The sequence below is a fragment of the Odontomachus brunneus genome, unplaced genomic scaffold, assembly GCF_010583005.1.
Source record: "Odontomachus brunneus isolate Ranch 3 - 2012 unplaced genomic scaffold, Obru_v1 Obru_scaffold_109, whole genome shotgun sequence".
Classification (NCBI taxonomy): Eukaryota; Metazoa; Arthropoda; class Insecta; order Hymenoptera; family Formicidae; genus Odontomachus; species Odontomachus brunneus.
The window spans coordinates 385,616-392,857 of record NW_022639559.1 but is presented as its reverse complement, the minus strand read 5'-3'; positions in this window follow the sequence as shown (position 1 = coordinate 392,857).

The window sequence follows — 7,242 nt, the reverse complement described above, 5'->3', positions numbered from 1 at the left end:
ACACACACACACACACACACACACACACACACACACACACACACACACACACACACACACGCACGCACACGCACACGCACACACACATAGTCACAAAGCGATATAAATAACTGTCATGAGAAAAAAAATAAGTTATATAATTCATACGTATATGATTAATATGCATACATAGCCCCTCTCCCTAAAAAAAGCAAATATTATAAAATTTTCTTCTAAACAATCAAGTATTTCATATGCATTTATTTTACTGTGCCTATTCTGCATACACTGTTGATAAAGTTATTTATATATGTTATTTATATGTTCTCTCTTTACGGTGGTAGAAATTTCCTACATCTCAGACTTTAAAAAAAGTAAAATAAATTTCTTTCATATATATGGGTCATATACTATATAGTATATATGGGTGTCCCAGACCTCCATGATCACATTTTGCGAGAACGAACAGATTGAGATGAGCAAGAAAGTCCTGTACCGTTTTGCGATATTCGCAATAGTTTTCGAGAAATTAATTATTTTGTCTGAGCTAATGAGAGCATGGGAAGCGGCAGCCGAAAGAAAAATGTCTTCGGCAGCGTGCGACCGTGATACACGCGAATCGCAACTCGATGCGTCCCTCCGCCCATAGCTATAAGACACAGCGAGACTTGATACACTAACACATGTGCATGACATAGCCGTGTGCCGAATCGACGCCGAATTTAAGAGTGTATTATCGTTTCGTTGTTTCACCTTTACATACAGCAGTCGAAACAACGACACGTTTCGATTCGCCGTCAATTCGGCACACGGATATGTCATGCACATATGTTAGTGTATCGTTCTCGCAAAGTGTGATCATGGAGATCTGAGACACCCTGTATATTTTAACAAAAAGAGTAAGCAGTCTTCTTAATACTTGGGTGTATCTATAAACATAAAGAATAAACTACACATTAGGAGAGATAAAGTTAATATTGTAAGAGAAAGTGAGATATTTTCCTTGTCTAATAGTTCTGTGGAGAGAACAAAGGAGAAGTTATGGTCAATATGTCCTCCCTTTCTCTTACTATGTTTCACTCTTCCTTTTATTACCGCTGCATCATCCCCTTCTGCATTGTGTGACAGAGAATGTATCTAACTTAGCATAAGTTTGTCCTTCGGCCTTGGCTTTAGTCACTTCATACAGAATGTCCGATTTTAAATGATGCATTGAAATTTCTTGAAAGCTAAGAGTTCCGTCAAAAAATGTTTCAAAATTTATAAAGTTTCAAGAGGGATGTCTTATGATGTTATTTACTTAATCTTCAATGAGCTTATTAAAATCGTGTAAAAGTTAATATGATATTTTTAAATACCATCACACAACTTGTTTTAAAACAAATCGATTTTACCGGTTATATAAAAGTACTAAAGTTAAATCGTCGAAAATAAATTATTATTTTCTAAGGTATTTTATATTTTATTTTTATAGTTTTAAGTACAAAATATTAAATATTTCATAAACTTTTCGACAATCTTACTACAAGTTATTTCAGACCACCCGGCCATCTCTTTTATTTTAAAAAAGGATGGTACTAGGAAGTTGGAAACGCATGTTTATCATAGAAGTCTATGAAGTCTGAAGTTTCTAATGGTGGTATTTTCACTCTGGGGAAATCTCCGGAAATATGAGAAACCGAAGGCAACTTAAAAATTTTAAATGGCAACATAGGACAATATGAATATCGTTAATTTAAAAAGAAACAACTTTTGCTTGAAAAAAAATTTAATATCCCTCTGAAATGGAAATATAATTACAGATGTTCAACTTATGCTAAGTGTCTGCCACCTTGATGAAGATATCTTTCCATCCTTTGTCTCACGCTACCGACGACTCTCAAGATTTCTGCAAAATTTATAGAACAGTAAGCTTCCTGAATCTGCTCAAAACCATTAACATTTCAAATGCTTCTTCATTTGAAAAGGATATAATTTTCACTAAAGGAATATTAATTGGTAGACTACGCGATAGACTTGTGTGCCATAAGAGATAAGTGCGTCGAGACTAATCGCCCGTGTTTGGCTTGTAATCCATATCACAAATCTGACTTATTATGTTTATTATGTTTAGGCGTTTATTTTACTTGCTAGCGAAAGCCAGCAAGCAAAAGCGTAAGAAGGCTAGAATAATTACGGTTGAGCGCTAGAAGTGTTTAGACGTGTCGCGAGCCTTTGTAAATATATTCTATTTAAATATATATATATTTATTTTATAATATATTTATTTATTTTATTTATTTTATAATTTTATTCTATAATAAATTTTAAAGCAAGTAGCATTTTTTGTGATTAAGGAAATTATTATTCGATCTGTTTGCAAAATTAATTTTTCTCATAAAACTTCAATCATAATTAATGATTAAATCATAATTAAATGATTAAATGATTGAGTAAATATAGGCATATTCCTGACAGTTTGGTGTTCAAATAAAAAAAAATATGTTAAAATTATTCATTTTTTCTAAGAAATATTGATAGTTGAATAGTAGCTACGTGTACTACATCCAGTGTGATGAAATCAGGATTCAAAAAAAGTATGGTGTTCTAGCAAGGAATCTTTCTTATTTAAAAAATTTGAAATTTGCAACTTTTTGTTCTCTGCGGTTATAGTATCAAGTCTTGAAACTGTGTTCTTAAGAGGTTTTATTGAAATTCGTAAAAAAAAGAACTGAAGATGCTATAAATATTTAACTGCATCGAGGTCAATGCGCTGATAACGCTCACCGCGTTACCAGTTGCACTCTGCGCACTCAAACTCTAACAGTAGCCAGAAAAACACATGGCCCCAAAAAACTTTAATATGATGATAACAATTAATAAATACAATAATAACAGTTAACATATGTTATATCGTATATGCAAATATGTCCATATTTATGTATTACATTATATAATAACCCCTATATCATTACATTAAAGTTTTTTCGCTAAAGATGATCCAAAATCGGAATGGAAACAAAAAATTTGGCTCTAAACCGTGACAAAAAGAAGTAGATCAATAAAAAATAATTTGTACGAAGAAATGCAAGATCTTCCATATAAATCCGAAATAATTGACTAGATAAGAATAAATAATATTTGCAATTTTTTAAAATAATCCTAACCAAAACATTAGACGCGTTTTTTCTAAATTGCTCTTTCAAAACATGTGTACAAGATTATGAGAAAACTATTGTATCGATCATTTCCAAATTTTACATGTACCTTTAATATACTTCACTTAAGGCGTACATGGATTTCTTTTCATCCAAAGCCAAAGTATCTTGCATACCGCTGAGCGTGTTTTCTTTACAACGTCTCACTTCAACGTTCATAAGTTTGTAAGTAATAAAAATATCAACAAATTTTAACCACAAATACATATCACATGAAAATTCATCGTATAGTTTTATTACAAAAACTTCCCAAACTTCCAACTTCTCCTCTTTTTCGTCTTCCAAATGCCTCTTGCAGTTCAGTTATAATTTATAAATGCAATTATATCATATAAAATTTCCGAGTCAAATAAAAAATATAATGTTTTGAAGTTTTTGTAGGTCGAATATACACATAATTTTTAGTCTTATATTCAAGTATTATTATTTATTTTGATTATTTACAAAATAATAATTTTTCTTTTTTTGTTACATCTTGCAATCCGATTCTCGAATATAAAAACAATATAATATATAATCCCATAACTACGATAATTTCTTGAATTAAAAAATCCTTTTTAAAACATATATTTTCTATATCTTAAACTTTAATAAAATACAATAAAAGAAAAATCGGTCTCTTTGATCTAGCAAGATTTGACCTTTAACTTTAATACAACTCTCTTTGTGAAATCTTTTGAATAATATAGGACATTTTGAAGACACTATCACCGTCCAGAGAGAAATCTTCTCCTACAAATTCGATAATGGTGAAAATCCTAGAAGGTATAAAACCCATCTTATCTTCCTTTTTCTAAAAATCGAACGTATTCATAAAGAAATAGATTTTCGAAAATTCCTCGAAATTATTTACCTTACGAAGCCCCTTCCATGAAAAATACAATAAAAAGGCAATTTCTAGTTTGAGTCTACAATTACCTTCAGTTTTTAGTCAGTTATTGACGGTACATCTCTTGCAGTTTTCTATGCACATCTTGCAGTTCAGATAGAATTCGAGTGCAATTGCAATATCAAATAAAATTTCCGAGTTAAATCAGAAACACGATTTCTTGAAGTTTTTATTGATCGAGTATAAATATAATTTTCAATATTATATCTCGGATATTGCTTATTGACTATCTAAAATAATAATTAACAAATTAGCCTACCACAGTCACGTCCCATATTGTATACTTCACAATCAGCAGAAATTGTAATTTTATTTTTATTTTAGCGGGTTTATTTCGATAACCAGATTACTGCGTTTTAATCTTATTCTTCCATACATATGCACACATGTACACACTTGTCTCTGTGTATGAAAAATTGTAAGTACTTTTTTCTTTCTGTATCATATAAAATCAATGTTCAAATATAAGAATACGAGAAATGTCTTTCCTTCCGCAAAATGTACATACGTATCACTATGCGAAATTTTTGTCATGGTGCTCGTAAAATCGTGTTTTTTTCTCTCGCAGACACAAATGCCGATAATACGAATTTAAACACGCGAGTGAAATATCGAAATGCACTGAAATGTTATCGTTCTCTCACGCTTTACGCGCATGATGTAAATCGAATACGTTCTCGTATCTCGGAATAGAATTGTGTTACCGAAATTGTTAGGAATGCCGCGTGACCGATGAAAAAGCGACCTATTTACAGGCAGAACTTCGTCTCTATTCGAATTACATGGCGCGACGCGTACGAAATTATTGAGTCATTAAATGCTCATTGATGAATCCAGCGATAACCTTTCATTGCTTACGAAATTGTAGCGATCCCAAAACGAATATTTAAAAAATGCATATAAGAAGAAAGTCAACGTATTTCTTATACAGAATATTCAACAATTACTCTACTAACGCTGGTATGCATGTAGAGCGCGTTAAGTATATGTGTGTGTGTGTGTGTGTGTGTGTGTGTGTGTGTGTGTGTGTGTGTGTGTGTGTGTGTGTGTGTATTAAAAGTATTATTTCAAAAATAATGAAAAAATTATGAGGAAATTGTAGATCAATTTATAATACATTTAAACGTAACAAATAATTTAACAATGTTTCAAAGTTTGAATCAAAACTTACTTCATTCTGAAGTATAAATCCAGCAAACATATGATGATGTTAATGATATATTATTGACATTAAATACGTCATTAGTATGTTATTAATAATTATTATAATTAATCAACATTAATAGTCATTTGATATCATGCTACTTGGGAGTATTTCTATCCGTGCTGTTATAAAAAGATATAATATTGCATAATGTATATGTTAATATTTAACAAAGGACTTTAACAAAGGATTTTAACTATAATTAAAAAATAATGATAAAAATATTTTGTTTATTTTCTTTTGTTAGAGAAAGGGTTTTAATGATTTACAGAGAAAGGGTTTTAATGATTTGCAGAGGAGTTGCAGAGTGAGAAGGGGAAGGCATAGTGAGAGGGCGATGATAGGAAGGAGTGTATTATTGATTTCCTCTTAAATGTACAATGATTTGCTATATAATGTACTTGATTTCTTGTAGAATTATCCCACGCCGTGGAATAAATCATTCTGGAAGGCGTAGAGAATGGCTTGTCAAGCAGAACTGGATCTTAGTTTGCTGTCCCTGTCGCGGTTATAAGGTTATTTGAGTGTTTATAAATTGCTAATGATTCCTTATGTTTCCTTGAGAAGTGAACGTTAGTTTTGACTAAAACTGCTATTTGGTCAAACAGAATTTTATATTCTATTTCTATCTAATGTTCTAATAATGTAGATATTTTATATTCTATTTCTATCTTATGTTCTAATAATAATGTGTTACATATTTTAATCTAACTGCCAGTTGATGGCGACGTGCTAACTATCCTTCCAGTTTCTCCTATATATACTTTGTTGCATGAACATGAAATCTTATAAATTCCTGGAGTATTTAATGCGGATAATTTATCTTTTGTATTATTAAGGAGTTAGTCAATTTTATACGAGAGAAACGTGGTATTCTTGGGTCTTTTGTCTGTTTTCGTGCGTCTGCTTATAGTGGTTTTAGTTTTGTGTTTTCTGATTGTCCTTTCTATTTATACATATGTCCGTTTCACCGAAGAGTGTTCTTTAACCCCTTGAGTTCGTTTTTTTATGTTGTTCTGGTCACAACTAATAAAGGCTCCATATATATTAGAAAATGGGGGACTGATAGTTTTTGTAGCGGATAATCGTGTGATGTGGTGTAAAGATATCGGTTAGTCAGATTCATCGGGTTCATTTTTTGTAGACCTAACAGATATGATCGTTTTCTATTGTTCTCTATTGTGATACCGTCACGGTGTCTAAAGGAACTCTCTAGTCTTTTTGTAATTAAGATATTCAGGAAGGGGAGTTTAATGTCTTGTTCCACTTCTATTGTGAAAGTAATATTAGAATGCCTTGTATTGAAATAGTACAGATAGTTCTGGAGTTCTTCCTTACCAAATCACGAAGATATCCTCCACGTATCTAAACTACCTATAGGATTTCAGAAAAATATTTTGGATGTTAGATGATTCGAAGTGCAACATAAAAATCTTAGCTATTATTGAAGATATTGAAGATACCATAGCTACACTTGTTGTTTGTTTGTAAAATTGGCTCTTACAACTAAAAATTTTAATGAAGTATTTCAAATCATACAATATCCAAAATGTTTCTCTAAAATATCATATTTAGTTCAAATACGTGGACAATACCTTTATGACTTGATAACACGGCAAGGAAAAATCCCCGAACTTTCTGCACTTTCTCAACACAAGATAATCCTAACATTATCTTCGCAAATGGAAGTTGAACAAGAACAAGGAACGATAAACTCTCCTTCCTGGATATCTTAGTCACAAAAAGACGATTCCCTTGGGTACCACATCTATCAACACACGCTAACTAATACTTTCACGCCATATTACACTATTACCCATACATATTATACTATTACAATTTATCGAAACTGTCAGTTCGTGATTTTCTAACACACTTCAGCATCTGTGGCGACATGAAAAACGAATTCAAGTAGTTAAAGAACACTCTTCGACGAAACGGATATATATATATATATATATATATATATATAT